This window comes from Orcinus orca, chromosome 2 (assembly GCF_937001465.1).
Source record: "Orcinus orca chromosome 2, mOrcOrc1.1, whole genome shotgun sequence".
Classification (NCBI taxonomy): Eukaryota; Metazoa; Chordata; class Mammalia; order Artiodactyla; family Delphinidae; genus Orcinus; species Orcinus orca.
Window position 1 is genome coordinate 111,163,914 of NC_064560.1, and position 17,917 is coordinate 111,181,830.

General features: G+C 40.3%; 1 protein-coding gene across 2 annotated transcripts in view; it reads right to left on the reverse strand.

The window, feature by feature from the left end:
* Window positions 1-17,917, reverse strand: part of SEMA6D (semaphorin 6D) — a 578,684-nt gene that overhangs the window by 174,616 nt on the left and 386,151 nt on the right. For both annotated transcript variants that reach the window (XM_049706054.1, XM_049706056.1), the window contains one exon: window positions 9,513-9,544. The gene's annotated coding sequence lies outside the window, so the exon portion shown is untranslated. The remainder of the gene's footprint in view (window positions 1-9,512; window positions 9,545-17,917) is intronic.

The window sequence follows — 17,917 nt, forward strand, 5'->3', positions numbered from 1 at the left end:
AACCAGCCCTAATATATATAGTTAGTCTAGTTCTTGGTCATTATCAGGTTATTAGATTAATCTAGGAAAGATAATTGCTAGTGACAGAGCATCAGGAAGAGAAGTTTATGAATCAATAATCTATGGAATGAAGAGTTTGACATCCTTTAAATCATCTAAGTAAATTGCCATAATGCCCGTTTAAGGAAATGGCCGAGAATCCAAGTCTATGCCCATCTGGCACCCAAATGAGCCATTCCAGAATAATATTATCTTGACTGCAAAAAGAGAAGAATTTTTGTTTATATGTAAGCTGGAAACTTTTTTTTTTCTTTTGCGGTACGCGGGCCTCTCACTGTTGGGGCCTCTCCCGTTGCGGAGCACAGGCTCCGGACGCGCAGGCTCAGCGGCCATGGCTCACGGGCCCAGCCGCTCCACAGCATGTGGGATCTTCCCGGACTGGGGCACGAATCCGCGTCCCCCGCGTCGGCAGGCGGACTCTCAACCACTGCACCACCAGGGAAGCCCAGCTGGAAACTTTTAAATAATAATCTTGAGAACTGAGAGTATACTACACTCTGAGGCCAAATTATGACCTCAGTTATAACAAAGACAGTACAGAGTCCTGAAAAGGGATAAGAAAGGAACAAAGAGAAGAGACAGGAAAACAAAGTGACCAGAGGAATGCTTCGTAGAAGCCCAGCATAAGCCTGGCCTCTCCCCCAGGCCTTCTGCCTGACTGCGTTCACTCCTCATCCAGCACCAGCTCCTCTCTCCTCTAAGAAATGCCAGAGAACCCCTGCCAGTGCTTCATCAACACCAAACACAACAAGATAAATAGACTATAAGGCCATATTGCATGATTCTCCAAAGAAACTGCTTCTCATAAGAACAAGAGTTCTCATTTGCAAGATTTACAAAATCTGGAACTACTTCTTAATTAAGTCTGTACTGTTCAATGAAAATATGTTTTTAAACACATTGGCATTTTCCCTTTGAAACCAATAATGCTCTACTTCTTGACACATGTGTTTGTTTGTTTTAAATAAAAGATAAACCGATATTTACTTACGGTAATAGAGGAAAAATACGCCAATGCTCGGTATAGTTAATATGTAGAAAGAGACAAGGATTTAGGTGTTCTCTAACGCAATCTGCTGCGGTCAATATCTTGCTTTGCAGCCCTACGGCAGTGTCTTAACCTTTCTGGGCCTCAGTTCCTAGAGCTTTAAGTTGAGAGTGTAGGAAAGGTTGTGACAAATGTATAAGGTTGTTTGATGATCTGTGATCCATCCACACCAGCCAATTCCAAAATGTCATGCTAGAGATACCATTTGGAGGGTCAGTTAGAGGATGTGATTGACTGACAGGGGGAGTCATATATGATTTTAATATACTTTTAGAAAAAGAAATATAAGATCTTATTCCCCTCAAATCAACAAAACATATTCCAATGCCCTTGACCTCATCTGATGCAATCCTTATCACTTGATTTAAGCAATTTTCTTCGAGCCTTCTTAGAAATGCATACAGTTTAGCACTAGGTGGTGCAATGTAGGCCATCCCTTGACTCTTAGATTTTAGAGATGGAAAAACTGAGGTCAAGGCACAACTCAGTAGCAAGAATAGTACCAGAGCCCAGATCCCAAGTTTTGTGCCTAGTGACCTTTCCATTGCCAGATGTGACCCTCAGAAGCCTGAGCTGGACACACGGACCATTGTTAGGCCTTGAGAATTCTAGTGAGGATCACAAGAAGACTTATTTCAACAGCTTGCATGTTCAAGGGCCACCAAGAGGTTAGTAAAATGAATGGATACTATATCATCTCTAGGTAAGAAATCACATTATCGATCGAATTCAAACCACAGTCAAGGGGACACCATATTTCCTTGACACATCTGTAGCTAAAGGAAGAAAAATCGCGGCAGATGTGATGTTAGACTCCAGCAAGGTTTCCAAATCCCTGCTTCTTGGTACCCAGGCCCCTGTGTAGTTCCCTGCATGCTCTGTCAGTTGGTGTGTGTGACCAATAGAAAACAGCACAAGTGATGGTATGTTACTTCTGAAACTAGATCATAAAAGGTATTTGGTTTTTGTCCCTGGTTCCTGGCACAAAGCTTCTAAAACCCTTAGAATTTCCTGAGTGATATGGGTGACTGAAGTGTCTTTTGTTCCAGGGAGATGACTCTTTGGCAGACCCTAGATAGCTTCAGGATGGGGGCTGGTCATGAGAAGGAACAAGGCTTCATTAGAAGCTTGGAACTTTCAGCCCCAAGCCCCAACCTCCAGGAGAGAGGGAATGGAGATTAAGTTAATTGCTGATGATTAAGTTAAGTTAATCAATCATGCCGACTAAATGAAATGTCCCTAAAAACCCATAAACAATGGGGTTTGTGAGTATACTGGTGTGCTTCAAGGGTGGTGTGCCTGGAAAGGGTGTGGAAGTTCCATACCCTGCCACTCCCTCCCAGGGTATTTTCTCCTAATGCGTCTCTTCCACTAGGCTATTCCTGAGTTGTATCCTTTGTAATAGTAAGTAAAGCACCTTCTTGAGTTCTGTGAGTCATTCTAGCAAATGACTGAACCTGAGGGGGGGGAGCACGGGAACCCCTGAATTTATAGCTGGATGGGCAGAAATACGGATAGCCTGACATCTGAAGTGGAGACAGTCTTGTGGGACTGAGTCCTATGACTATGAAGCTTTCACTAACTCCAGGAGTTGCTGTCAGAATTGAATTGAATTGCTGGATACCCAATTGGATGGTACGAGAAAAAATACCTCTCAGGCTTCTTTCTTTCTTTTTCTCTCACTTTCTCTTTATCTCAGATCACTCACTCTGGGGGAAGTCAGCTGCAAAGTCTCGAGGATACTCAAGTAATCTATGGACCGTCCTAGTAATGAGGGATTGAGGCCCCGGGGCCAGCAGTCATGTTAATGAGCCACTGTGGAAGTGACTGCAGGACTCACACCTTGACTGCAGCCTCGTGAGACCTTGATCCAAGCTGCTTCTAGACTCCCAGCCCTCAGAAACTATGTGAGATAATATGTGCATGTTGCTGTAAGCTGCTAAGTGTCTGGGTAATTTGTTACACAGCAATAGGTGATTATTACAGTCCATGTTTCCTTATATCTACTCCATTTTAAGGTCCCTGTCATAAAATCCACCAAGGGTGGATCCTAGAGTTTGAAAAAAAGAAAGAATCCAACAAATTACCCTCAGATTTTCAAATAAAACAAACATACATTCTAAGTTTAATGTATATTATTTGTCAGCAGAAATCACAAATACTCATAACAGCTAATTCACTACCACCAAATTTCAAGTTTCAGTAGCTCTCCAAGACTATTTTCTTCTATTGTTTTCATTGAAATTATTAGCGTTCTTGTTTAGTTATCTTTAAACAAACAGTGGAAAGGGTATCCACCTCTACTCCTAAGAAATTAAGTAGATCAAGACTTTCTAGGCTCTATTTTTTTCTCAATGCTTTACTTTTTTCCCCAACCAGATGGGTTCTAGAATCTTTTTAGAAATTACGTTCTTTTTTTTTTTTTTTTTTGTGGTACGCGGGCCTCTCACTGTTGTGGCCTCTCCCGTTGCAGGGCTCACGGGCCCAGCCGCTCCGCAGCATGTGGGATCTTCCCGGATCGGGGCACGAACCCGTGTCCCCTGCAGCGGCAGGCGGACTCTCAACCACTGCGCCACCAGGGAAGCCCCAGAAATTACGTTCTTTAATAATAATTATATGTTGAGCAGTTCTTTATGTAAAGCTTTAGTCCAGAAGCTCAGATGGGCAAGAAATATCCTATTTCTTCATTTAAAAAGAATCAAGTTAATTTGGTTCCTGATTTCCATTTTACCAGACAGATAAGAAATCCAATCTCAGTTGGTATTGAGGCTTCCTCCTCCCCCATCTCCCAGCATCTGGCCATGGTCTTAATCATTGCCAAAGCATCAGGGAGGGCCTCTGGCCCTCCGTTCCGACACTGGTCCTTTATGTGCTTATTTTGATACTGCAGCATGTTTTCTTCCAGCCCAAGCTGGGTGATATGCTTGCAGTGGTGGGAGAAAAACTAAGGAGAGAACAAACACTACACAATCCCTCAATAGATCATCCTGTGGCAAGGAGTCAGAGAACAAATTAAACGAAAGAAAAGAAGCAAGCAACAAGGTGGCAGCCTTCAGGCTTCTTAAACACTCAATAGGAAACAGAAATGCAGAAACAACATACTAAGGGATAAAAGCAGGTTACTGTAAGAAGTACCATTTAAATTGCAAGAGCTGGGGGAATCCACAGAAGAAATGACAGGAATGGACTGGGTTTAATAACAGCAAATCTATGCATATACAATCCCTCATATATGTGTGGAATTTTATATATTATGAAGAACTTTTTCCACATTTATAATATTGTTTGAGATACTCTTTACAATGAGGTCAGTAGGATACAAGTTAACAACTTCATTTTACAGATGAGGAAACTGGGCCTCAGCTAGCTTTGGTGACTTGTTCAGTATCACAGGGCTGGTTGGGAGTGGAATATAAAACTAGGCCCAGCTCCCCTTCTACCAAGTCCTTTCTCTGCCCCCTCTTCCACTTCTAGGTGAATTGGTTCTCTGAAAAAGGTTAAGTTCTAAAGTAGGATTGGAAGCATCTACATGGACAAAGAGAAGAGGCATCCAAGTGTGATAAGGAGTGTGGGTAGCTGAGGGAGAACATGAAAAATACATGAGAAGGAAATAATCAAGGCAGGTGGAAGGTTCCACATATAGAAGAGAAAAGCCAGGGTGTGGAAAAGAATGCTGAGTGGTGACTAAGCGGGCCATTGATATTAGACAGCAAATTTTCCCCTTCCACCCCTGACTCAGAAGTTTATCTCCTACGTCTCTTCATACATAAATAACCACCAAGAAAGCACCAGTATCTTGACCTAGTAGTACATCATCCAATTCAGGCACATACAATCCCTCTTTGGGCCCTTTCTAAATCTTAGACACAGTGAGTGACATCATTCTCATTTCCGGTTCTCTAAATCCGATACCCAAGGCTCACACAGGCATACCATGGAGATATTGCCAGTTCAGATCGAGACCACTGCAATCAAGTAGATACTGCAACAGAGTGAGTCACATGAATTTTTTGGTTTCTCAGTGATGTAAAAGTTGTGTTTATATTATACTGTAGTCTCTTAAGTGTGCAATAGTATTATGTATAAAAAAACAATGTACATACCTTCATTTAAAAATACTTTATTGATAAAAAATTCTATCACCTGAGCCTTTAGCAAGCCATATCTTTTTGCTGGTGAGGGTCTTGCCTTGGTGTTGATGGCTACTGACTGATCAGGGAGGTGGTTGCTGAAGGCTGGGGGGGGGGCGGCGCTGCAGCAATTTCTTGAAATAAAACAATGAAGTTTGTAGTATCAATTGATTCTTCTTTTCATGAGCAATTTCTCTGTTGCATGCAATGTTGTCTGATAGCATTTTACCCACCCCAGAACTTTTTCCAACATTGGAGTCAATCCTCTCAAACCCTGTCATTGCTTTATCAACTAAGTTTATGTAATATTCTAAATCCTTTGTTGTCATTTCAACAGTCTTCACAGAATCTTCTCTAGGGGTAGATTCCATCTCAAGAAGCCACTTTATTTCTTCATCCATAGGAAGCAAATCCTCATCTGTTGAAGTTTTATCACAAGATTGCAACAATTCATTTACAGCTTCAGGCTCCACTTCTAATGCTTCTTCTCTTGATATTTCCACCACATTTGTAGTTACTTCCTCCACTGAAGTCTTGAACCCTTCAAAGTCATCCATGTGGGTTGGAATCAATTTCTTCCAAACTCCTGTTAATGTGCGTATTTTGACCTCTTCCCATGAATCATGAATGTTCTTAATGGAATTTAGAATAGTGAATCCTTTCCAGGAGGTTTTCAATTTACTTTGCCCAGATTCATCAGAGGAATCACTATCTCTGGCAGTTATAGCCTTACAAAATGTATTTATTAAAGAATAAGACTTGAAAGTCAGAATTACTCCTTGATCCATGGGCTGCAGAATGAATGTTGTGTTAGCAGGCATAAGAACAACATGAATCTCGTGGTACATCTCCGTTAGAGCTCTGGGTGACTGGATGCGTTGTCAATGAGCAGTAATATTTTGAAAGGAATCTTTTCTGCTGAGCAGTAGCCTCAACAGTGGGCCTAAAATATTCAGTAAACCATGTTGTAAACAAATGTGTTTTTACCTAGGCTTTGTTCCATTTACACAGCACAGGCAGAGCAGATTTAGCATAATTCTTAAGGGCCCTAGGATTTTCAGAATGGTAAATGAGCACCGACTTCAACTAAAGTCACCAGCCACATATTAGCCCCTAACAAGAGAGTCAGCCTGTCTTTTGAAGCTTTGAAGCCAAGCTCTGACTTCTCTTCTCTAGCTATGAAAGTCCCAGATCGCATCTTCTTCCGATATAAGGATGTTTATCTACATTGAAAGTTGGTTGCTTAGTGTACCACCTTCATTAATGATCTCAATTAGATCTTCTGGATTAACTTGCTGCAGCTTTTACATCAGCACTTGCTGCTTCACCTTGTTTGAATGTTATGAAGATGGCCTCTTACCTTAAGCCTCATGAACCAACCTCTGCTAGCTTCAAACTTTCCTGCTGCACCTTCTTCACCTCTGTCTTCACAGAATTGAAGAGAGTTAGGGCCTTGCTCTAGATTAGGCTTCGGCTTAAGGGAATGTTGTGGCTGGTTTGATCTTCTCCCGAGACCACTAAAACTTTCTCCATATCAGCAGTGAGGCTGTTTTACTTTCTTATCATTCACTGGAGTAGCACTTTTAATTTCCTTCAAGAACTTTTCCTTTGCATTGATAACTTGGCTAACTGTTTGGCATCAGAGGCCTCGCTTCTGGCCTAGCTCTGCTTTTGACACGCTTTCTTCACTAAGCTTAATCATTTCTAGCTTTTGATTTAAAGGGAAAGATGTGCAACCCTTCCTTTCACTTGAACACTTAGAGGCCATTGTAGGGTTATCAACTGGCCTAATTTCAACAATGTGTGTCTCAGGGAATAGGGAGGCTGGAGGAAAGGGAGAGGGACTGGGGTAAGCCAGTCAGTGGGGCAGTCAGAACACACACAGCATTTATCGATTAAGTTTGCTCTCTTATATGGGCGCAGTTCCTGGTGCCCTAAAACAATTTCAATAATAACATCCAAGATCACTGATCACAGATCTCTATAACAAATATATAAGAATGAAAAAGTTTGAAATACTGTGAGAGTTACCAAAACGTGACACAGAGATATGAAGTGAGCAAATGCTGTTGGAAAAATGACAGTGATAGACTTGCTGGACATAGGGTTGCCATAAATCTTCAATCTGTAAAAAATGCAATATCTGTGAAGTGCAGTTAAGCAAAGTATGATAAAATGAGGTATGCCTGTATTCTGGTCTGGACCATACAGACAGGTGAAGTCTTTAAGATGTGCATCATCTTCACGTGCCATTATGCCTCTGTAATTCTTACTGATACACCATATTGGCACTCACGCTGACCCCACATAAACCAGTGCAAGAGCTTCCAGGGAGGTGCTACTCAAGCTCACTTCCTTCCATGGAGTGCAAAGACAGGAAATAGTGCACTGTATCTTTAAGGGGAACAACACAGAAGGTCTCTGAAGAAATAATGGGATGGAGGGCCAATTTAGAATGAGTTGCCAGATGGGTACAGTGGACCATTATGACGCTGTAATGCTTTGTTAACCTTTCCATAAAGATCTTATGTGGCCAAAGCTCTGATGTTGAGAATCTACACTGATTTATGTGTTTAGAAATAAGAAATTTATTAGCAAACGGAAAAAAAAAATTCTACCAATATTCAACCTCTCCTGACTATACCCCTCTCTCAACATTGTTAGCTATTTTCATAAGCAACAGTTTTTCACAAATAAAAATTTTCAAAATCCTCAATCACACCCATATCCCAGAGCCTGGCCTCAGTTAGAAAGCTTTGTGGCTCTGACTCAGTAGAGCTGGTTATCCTCTTTAACTGGATTGATGGCAACAACGGCAATGACCTTAGATGAGATTGCCTGTAATGTAATTATGCTTCCTTCATCAGTGTGAGCTGGACTTGTGGAATACATACAGAAGGTGCCTCCAGTTACTGAGAGGTTAAGGAGTGCAACGTATTGCCTCACAAATCATGTTGGTTACTGTATAGGATTTTAAAAATTATGTATGAAGCTGAAGGCATTATGCCTCTAAAGCAGCTTTTCTGGTCCAAAAACATTCCTATATAGAGCTATACTATATTAGTGAGATGGCTACAGTCCAGAGCTCTAGTTTTTATTTAAATAAAAAAAATATTTTAAGGACTCAACAGAGAGTACCAATAGCAAATCTGTATTTTCTTGTCTAGTTACTGCTTATTGTTTATTAACAGTGATTACATACAACAAACCATTTTTTAAAAGCATTCAATACACAGTACAGTTTAACTTGATTTTTCGCTATGATTTGAAAACTTACTGTTTCTGAAAGTAACATAATAAATATCGGAGATACATTTAAAATAGACTTTAGGATAGAACCATAATTAATACCTAAGAAGCCAGCTGCTTTGCTACAATGTTGCCTCTTTCTATTTTTCAATTAACACATGGAGAACTTAAAATGTTTCAATTGGAAGCCCATCCTCTAAACAGGACAAGTCTGCCAAACATACTACAAACACATGTAGTAGTTTAGGAGAAATGGCACATACTGGAAATCCACCTCAATCTTATTAGCTTTAGCATTGCTCTCATTAAAAATAGAGCTGCTTATGAGTTTTTCCTTCCCAAGCATATGAAACATAGAACTTGGAAATGTGCCTTTTTGAACAACTTATTCCTGTATTCATAAACCAGATGGTGCACATCAAATGCATCCTGATTTTCTAATGAAATAAAAAAGGGTTCCTATGGCGTTCTTTCACAAGATGAATGCATCCTCAATTGCTGGTTTTGATAGATACTCCTGGAAAGTTGAACAACTTGGCGAATGCTGTCCTGCTGGACCTGCTCCCCTGAGCGTGGTCCCAGCTCTTTACTTGGGTGAGGCCAAGTAAAGAGCTGGGACCATGCTCAGGGGAGCTCTGCTTTTGAATTCTTCCAAAGTAGGTTCTAGGAGCAGTGCAGGCTCTTCCACAGTCACTCACAAAGAAACCTTCTGTCTTTGAACATCAGAGACAGATATGAAGAATCTGCTGTCTCATAAAAGGTCTGACCAAGCAAGAAAAAGACTCTCTCTCTCTCTCTCTCTCTCTCTCTCTCTCTCTCTGTGTGGTTCACTGCTTAGTCAAGCCATCAAGCCATTTTCGTAGGATGCTTTCATTACTAACACCACCAATAAAAACCTAATTCTGGGCACCATTTGAATGTCACACTCATGACTTTGAGACACCAAACAGTAAAAATGTATTCAAAGCCAATAAAATTATGCTGGATTTTTCCAACAAATTACAGAAAAATATAATATCGTTTACCTTGGGGAAGGTTGGTTTGTATGGCCAAAAACCTGAAAAAAGAAAAAAGGATTAATTTCTTGTTACTTCTGACCTTGCCACCATGATACTGCATTAAACACAGCTGTGGTATGCTTATTACTTTAGTAAATCCACATGTCATTTTTCTCTTGCTGGAAGTAACAGAATGGTTTAAGCCAAGCTGGATTTTAACCTGAATCCAGTTTCTCTATTTAATTCCACTATTAAGTCTGGAATACGTTCAGCTGAGGAAAAACATCCATCGGCATACTTGAAGAAAACTGTGGCAGGCTACACATTGTAGTTTGAAACTTTTTTTAAACTTCTGACAACTTGAAGACCTCTGGTCTGCTATGTCTTATTTTATCTCACTCCACAGATGAGAAAAAATTTTCTTTGTGCTGAGACATCCTATTTCATGAAATTCAACATCGTATGTCATTTTTCTTCATGAACTGCTCTAATTTAACGGTTACGCTAGAAAAGAACACACTACCAACAGGTTCAGCCATATAACACCCCAAACCTGGAAATAACAAGCTGGATGCTTCACAGCCTACACGATAAATCAGTTACTCCATCAATTCTACAAGCCTAAGAGTCTGAAAATGGAAGGAAGGTATTTTGAACAGCATTGTACAAAAGCTGTCGCTGAGTTAGGTGTTCAGTTAAGCTGAACAACACGTCTTTTTCTCAGTTTGCTTTGCAGAAACGTTTATTTTACATTTTAAATATGTGTATCTTCCAACTTGGGCTAGAAAGACCTAATTAAAAATAACACCCCTACCACCAAGTTACGTTAAGGTTAATCAATACTCCAGGATTTGAAAAATTTTCCCCAAATGTCACACAGTTCCCTGGGGCCTGGGAGTTTTCCTCTCCTTAAGGTAGGAGACTGCTTCTCCTCTTGGTGTTGTACCACTAAAAAAAAAAAGTATTTAGCAAACAGGTACCAAATCAATCAAAAGGTTAGCATTCTTTTTATTTTAGTGCTCTTTCTTAATGGGCAAAAATTGATTGTTTAGTTCACCTAGAACATTCTTAGCCTTAGGGCAGAAACAGCATTTTGTACACAGTAGTGGACTGGATTTAAACAAGAAAAGAAAATCAACATTCAAGAATACAGTGAACTTCAAAAATGGAAGAAAATAGAAAAAGCAAGGTCGGAAAGCATATTGAAATTCCTATATATTTAAAATCTTATGTATATGTTTTAAGTTGTACTGGATTGTCAAGTGTGTACTGGTGCTGTATCTTCATTGGAAATGTACTTCAGCTGAGGAAATCTTCATTGGAAATGTACTTACATGATGTATCTTCATTGGAAATGTACTTACATGATGACATCTAAATTCATCTGTATAGGTTATACTATCACCTTAGTTTCCCTAAGTTTCCCTTAGTTTCCTTCAATTTTTTTTTGAGAAAAAAAAAATCAAGGTACTTCCCCAATAAATCCACAACCTCTGCTGCTTCCCTCCACCCTCACTTCCATACTGACTTCAAAGCTACTTTCAGGAAGAGGCTTCTTCCAGTGGGAAAATCTGTTGACCTTTCAGATAAGACAGGGGGTGAAACAGAGCAGCAGCTAATTCCTTGCCACTGGCTGGAATAAAGTAAGAAGAACTCTCAGGACTTAGTCACATGAATCCCCTTTTACTCTGACCCTGTTCTACTATTTATTGTTTGGGCATCTGGAAGTATCATGTCCCTGGCACAATAAGTTATATTGTAGGGAAAGTGGTTTTTAAATTTAAGTGTGCATGAGCGTCCCTTAGCGGAGCTTATTAAAAATGCAGATTCCTGAGCTCTAACCCAGCTCTACTAAATCTGGATTCTCTAAAGGGTTAGTGCCCAGGAATGTTTATTTTCAGTAACTTTCCAGGTGACTTTGATCAGATGGTCATTTGGAGAAACACAAACTTAGGAAGATAGGAAAAGTCATCTCAGTCTGTGCCAAGTGCCAAGTGCCAAGCTTTGGGTGGGTAAGTCTATTATATGGATATCCCATCTCAGAATACATAATAAATGTTTAAGTTTGAAAAATAGTATACAATATATAAGTACAATGTGTTCTTTACTTGCAAACGTTTTTCCTTCTCCTTTATGATTTCCAAATAGATAACTGACCTGCCTTAAGCATTATTTTCCTGTGGTAACCTATAAATCACTGAAAAAGGAGGAAGTTTAGGTAATATAGACTCTAATTAACATGGCCCTTATTTATTGTTTAACTCCAGTTAAATCATAGAATCCTTGAAATTTATAGCTGGAAGGATTTCAGAAGAAAAATTAGTCCAATCCTTTCATTTTTCTAGGTAAAGAAGCTTTCATGCAGAGATTAACTTTAGGATTATTTTATAAATGGGGGTGATCTGAAAGATTAATGGAAAATTTTAGCTATGATCTTGAATAATCGCCAGGTATCTGCTTAATTTTTACCCCTTCTCAGTGCAGATGGAAATATACACAAAAAGAACTATGTAAGTAAATACAATTAATCATAATCAATCATGTGTCTCGGATTTGCCTAGAACTAAAATACTGCAATGGACACATGGCATCCTGCTGGTTCTAATTTTCCAACAATTCATTAAACATTTCATGCTTTGCTTGTGACAGCACAAACCTTTCAACTTCCTATTATAATTAATGTTATGAAAGGTATCAAAGTGCCCAAATACGTGCCATGAAGTCCTTGAGGGTGGGATGGCCATTTCCAATACACACAGCGTTCGCATAAATTATAATAAACATATTATCATTTTCTTTGTATCAGCCTCAGGACTTCACTTTCTTCATCGGTAAATGTTGGGCTTGGACTAGATGATATCTAAGAATCGAACAGTATGATACAATCAAGCTAAAACAAAAGGTCTGGTATAAAGATGCCAACTTTTAATTTAAAACATATAAAAATATTTTAGAAGAGATCATCTCTCCCACCACCATCATTTCACTGAACAGGAAAATTTTAACCCCAAAAGCATAGGAAGCACATAGTTTCAAAATAAAGATAACTTTTAATTTGAAAAAAACATTAACTTTGTAAAGTGCTACAGTGTCCTTATGTTTTCCATATTGCTACAGATTCACAAATAACTCTGTCACGGACCCAGTGCCAATCAATGATCTACTCTTTGGGATCCACTGCTGTAAAGTTCTTCTACAAAGAACTCAGAGGCAGCATTTCCCTACGTTTATCTGACACAACACTCATCCCCTGAGATGCTTCTAAATAAAGGGTTTCCTGGTTTTAGAACCAAAGGGCGAGGCGGTGGTGGGTGCTTCACAGCACAATCCCCTTTTAGAGATTCTTGGAGAATAATATATACAGCGTTCTCTTGAAATAAATGAAATGTTAACTTTATTTCATCTATGATTTTTAAACTATTATTTACCCCAGGAAACATTTTTTGCACATCGTACCTATTCACATTCTGCAAAACTAGTATTCTGCATAGCACACTGTCAGAGAGCGTCTGTAATCTTCCCTAATCGGCTCCACACCCTGACCTGCCAATTAGAGTTAACAGGCCCACCCTTCCCCCACTTCCCAATGGTAACTCTAGGGGAAGCTTTGACATACACTCAAGAAATATTAGTTAAGTGGACTGGAAGTGAGCTCAAGACTTGCAGGCCAGTTCAGAATAAAGCCCTGGGGAGAGGAAGGCTTGGTCTTCATGAGGGAGATGGTGTCCTCCCATGCCCGTCAGAGAAACTCATGTCTCCTAGGCCCTCTCTCTTCCGGGTCACTTCGGCAGGTTCGGCTGGTATGACAGCCGAATAACAATGGCATAAACAAGATAACTTTGATTTTTCTCTCATATACATAATGACTAACGTAATACATAATAGTCCTGAGCAGTGGTTCTCAAAGTGCACCTCCAGGGCAGCAATATCCGCACCACCTGGGACCTTGTCAGGAATGCAAATTCTTTCTTGTTGTTGTTTTTTTTTTCATTTTTTAAATTAATTTTTATTGGAGTATAGATTTACAATGTTGCATTAGTTTCTGCTGAACAGCAAAGAGGGTCAGTTATACATATACATATATCCACTCTTTTTTAGATTCTTTTCCCATATAGGTCATTACAGAGTATTGAGTAGAGTTCCCTGTGCTGTACAGTAGGTCCTTCTTAGTTATCTATTTTATATATAGTGGTGTGTATATGTCAATCCAACCTCCCAATTTATCCCTCCCATCCCCTTTCCCCCTGGTAACCACATTTGTTTTCTGCATCTATTGACTCTATTTCTGTTTTGTAAATAAGTTCATTTGTACCATTTTTTAGATTCCACATATAAGCGATATCATATATTTGTCTTTCTCTAACTTACTTCACACAGTATGACAATCTCTAGATCCATCCATGTCACTGCAAATGGCATTATTTCGTTCTTTTTTAAAGAAATGCAAATTCTTGAGAATATCCTCACATCTACTGAGTCAGAGGCTCACCCAGCCCTCCAGGCGCTGTCAGAACTTCCAGTTTCTAAACTTTCAGAAACACTGCTCAGAGGTAGCTGGTCGAGGGCTGGAATGGGGACACTGCTCCAAGGGGTCTTCTAGGACCCCAGGCTCCTTCTCTCTTGATGCTTCACTCACTATACCTTAGGATGTTTCTCTTACACTCGTGATCCCAAGTGACTTGCTACCACATGTGTTCAGTCACAACTCCTGTGCTCTGTTCCTCAGGAAATGTTTTCTAAACCAGGTTCCTGCTCTGAGCTCTTCAGCCATCATCAACTCCACCCGGACGGCTGTAACTGTCTTCTAAAGAACTCTGTCATGCCCACCGATTCTCTTCAACTTAGTCCATCCCACCTAACTAGCAGAGCTATCTTTTTAAAAATGTGATTTGTTGTCTCTTTCTTACTAGACCATCATCTGATTCCCCTGCAAAGCCAAAATGAAGGTCACAGAGTCTTTCAATATCTTGCACCTATCTTTCTTCTTAATTATCCCTCACCCCCTCACCTGGACATCTTTGGGATCCCAGCTGCAGTAAACACCATTTCCAGAATTTACCACACCACTTCCACCCGGACGTTTTTACACATGCTGTTCCCCTTGCTTGAAATGTCTGTGTTCACCCTCCTCTACACACACACACTCACACTCACACACATGCCCTCAGACACAATCTTCTTTTTCACCTGATAAACACCTGCTCATCTTTCAAAATCTAATCTACACATCACTTCTGCGGGGCCTTTCTCCACTTCCCCATGCTTGGTTACTCGCTCCCTTCTGCTCCCATTGTAGCTATTCCTACTTATTCTAGAATACTCATCATATTGTATTTTAATTTTCTGTGTACAAATCTGCCTCCCAGATTAGATGGGGAGTTTCTTGGAAGCAGGCACTGCTACTTATTCAGTAAACATTAAATGCCCACTTTGTGCCCAGAAGTTCATATCCTGAGGCCTAGGGCCTAGCACAGTGTCCGTGTTCGATTGGTACCCAATAATGGCTAATTTAAAGCATGAATGCATTAATGTTTCCTGTGAATTCTCTCAAGGATGTTATGATTGTAATATACCTGTGGGTGTCCCTGAGAAACACACATGGAAGCATCTTAGTTGTTAGTGATATACTGAATCTGCTAAATTCAGAAATGGGATAGTGTTTTCAGAATAAGTATTGGCCTTTAAAGAGCAAAAGAAGAGGGAGGAGGGAAATGAGAAAAACCCTGAGATCAGGGCAAAAGATGTGAAATTTCTACACTCAAAGCAAGGAATGTGTTTGCATGTGGGGAAATTGGGCAGAACAAGTCCTGTAACAGTGATTGCAGCTCTACAGAGAAACAAATATTATCCTTCCAAGTTTGTAAGACTTAATGGCACCTGTCCCTCTTGCTGAGCTTGAGATGGTGAATTATGTTGTCTGTACACTGACAAATTTAAATTCCTGCAGGCATAGTTGACTATGACGCCACTGCACCCTGAAATCTTTCCCTTCAATTTTTAAAATAAGGGAGAATGTCCTGATGTGTGAAGCTTTTCCTCTGATTATTTAAAAAATAAAATCTTTCCAGGCAATTGCCTACACACAAGAGCTTAAATTAAAATGCTCATTTTGAGAATTTCTCACGGAATTCCCTGTTTGGATTAAAGGTAGAGATCTTTTCTTGCCTAATGATGGGACAAAGAGTAATGAATGCTTCTGAAATTCCAAACCAAGTTAGAATCAAGGACATTCAGCAGAGAGAAGTGGTATGGTTATGGCTCTCAGGAAGAGGCAGAAGGGCAAGCCAATCGTTTCATGGTCCATCCTGTGCCAAGACCTAGCTTTGTTTATTCGATCAGTGAATCCATTCTGGAAGGTTATGCTCATTATGGTACTTTGTCACTAATAAGATAAGGGAAACAATGTGATTGCCAAGATTGTTACTTTTCAGAATGAATCAAGCGATATATATGCAGTTATGATGAATAATTGTTGGATGTAAAATATTATGGACTATAGTTACAATTTGTCAATGATGGAGCCACTATACAATGCAAATAAAAAATTCCACAATCTTTTCATAATTTTTATGAAGAGCCCTATTCTAGAAGCAAATTTTTATTTATGTAGTTTTCATAGGTTGTAATTTGACATAGTCTCTGTCTCCTAAGCAAGAGGTTTGTTGTAAACACTCTATTTAGCTTGCAATTATCATACAGTTAAATGACTAATCACAGAAACTCACTCCATGGTCATTGGCAAAAATGGTCACACTTACAGCTGAAATTAACACAAAGAAAAATGGATCTGCCTCTCACCCACACCCAGGAAGTCAATCACAGAAAAATGTCCCAAACGTGACCACAATTTTGAGATGAGATACAGTTAATCTGTGCTGTCTGAGCCAGAAAATTTCATATCGTAGGTCTTGATTTCCCACTCCAAGTACAGCTGAGTAAAATGAAGAAAGATGGGGAGAATTCATCCACAGCAACAGGATAAGACATTCTGGAAGTATGTCTGGATGAGATGCTTGAACTCTATTTCAAAACATTTTTCTTCCCCACTAACCCTTCTCTTATGGCCTACCAAATAAAAAGATACTGATTTTTTTTTTGGGGGGGGGGGAAGTGACTTTTTATCTTATTTTATTATTTTATTATTTTTTCTTGTGGTACGCAGGCCTCTCACTGTTGTGGCCTCTCCCGTTGCGGAGCACAGGCTCCGGACGTGCAGACTCAGTGGCCATGGCTCACGGGCCCAGCTGCTCCGCGGCATGTGAGATCTTCCTGGACCGGGGCGCGAACCTGTGTCCCCTGCATCGGTAGGCGGACTCTCAACCACTGCGCCACCAGGGAAGCCCAAGATACTGATTTTTAATGAAATGTACTTATGAAACAATGACCATATCTTTCTAGCTCCCATTACCTTGATTTCAGAAATAATATCTAGTTCATGTTAGAGACTTCTGTTAGGGCTGGAAAACTCAGAAAATGTCACCAAGAATGCCATGGACAGCAGGAGACAACTGCTCCCCCCTGGATTTCACTCCTACCCCTGCAGAGTTTATCTGAAAAGGTGTTGGGGTCTTTTGGAGTGTGTTGATCGTATGCAGCTTTCTTTCCTGTTCTCCACTGTGGCTCTTTCAAAATGTCATTCTCCCAAAGTTCTCTCTCCTATCATATTTCTTATCAGTGTCAGCAGATAATCTTGCTTCTCCAGACTGAGAGACACTAGAAGCCAATACATGGGAACTCTCCCAACAGGCTGAAACTTCTATACTGACCTCCTCCTCCCTTTCTTCACCTACGCATTTGCTGTGTCTTCACCCATCCTCACCTGCTTCTCTCCTGATATAATGAAAGAGGTGTTTCTCCCACAGTCTAAAGCTGAACCCTCTAACTAAATCTTGAATCCTATCCTCTCATAGCTCTTCTCTCCTATATTTTCAACTTTTAGAATAGCTTTCCCATCGATATCTCAAATCACAAAGCAAATGAAAACTTTCCATAAACCTTTCTACTCCTTAGAAATCAAACGTCCTTAAAGAACTTTTTCCAACTCGTGTGCTGTGTTGGTCAGTTCTCAAAAATGACCCTACAACGAACCATTCCTCCTGGTCTTCAGGTCCTTGCTGGGCTGGACTTGTGACTCACTTTTTGGGCAAAGGGATGCAGCAAAGGGACACTGTGTAACTTCTGAGGTTAGGTCAAAAGAAGTCTTGCCCTTTCTACCCGGGTCTCCTGGAACACTCGCTTGCAGGGAAGCTAGTAGCCACGTAAAAAGTCCAACTAGCCTGAGATTGCTGTGCTGGTAGGAAACCCAAACTGGCTATATGGAGAGGTGGTGTGGAGAGAGAGAGAACAATGCCCGTCCAGCCCCCAGAAGTTCCCATCAACCCAGGTGAGTACCTGCCATGTGGGTGAGGAGCCCTCTTGGACATTCAGCCCAA